Source organism: Propithecus coquereli, unplaced genomic scaffold (assembly GCF_000956105.1).
Source record: "Propithecus coquereli isolate 6110/MARCELLA unplaced genomic scaffold, Pcoq_1.0 Scaffold219, whole genome shotgun sequence".
NCBI lineage: Eukaryota > Metazoa > Chordata > Mammalia > Primates > Indriidae > Propithecus > Propithecus coquereli.
In genome coordinates, this window is record NW_012147078.1 from 2,562,989 (window position 1) to 2,563,644 (window position 656).

Genomic DNA, 656 nt, shown 5'->3' on the forward strand with positions numbered 1-656 from the left:
GAGAGATAGGAACACTCATACACTGCTGGTGGGACTGCAGACTTGTGCAACCTCTGTGAAAAGCAATATGGAGATAGCTTAAAGAGATACAAGTAGATCTACCATTCGATCCAGCAATTTCATTCCTGGGAATCTACCCAAAAGAACAAAAGACATTCTATAAAAAAAACATCTGCACTCAAATGTTTATAGTGGCACAATTCACAATTGCAAAGATGTGGAAACAACCCAAGTGCCCATCAATACATGAGAGGATTAATAAACTGTGGCATATAAATACCATGGAGTACTATTCAGCTTTAAGAAACAATGGTGATATAGCGCCTCTTGAATTGTCCTGGATAGAGCTGGAACCCATTCTACTAAGTGAAGTATCCCAAGAATGGAAAAATAAGCACCACATGTACTCACCATCAAATTGGTTTTACTGATCAACACCTAAGTGCACATATAGGATTAATATTTATGGGGTGTCTGACAGATGGGAAGGGGGAGGAGGGGATGGGTATATACATACATAATGAGTGCATTGCTCACCATCTGGGGGATGGACATGCTTGAAGCTCTGATGGGGGGGAGTCAAAGGCAACATAACCCAAACATTTGTATCCCCATAATATGCAGAAATCAAAAATAGAAATATAGCTGGAAAATCC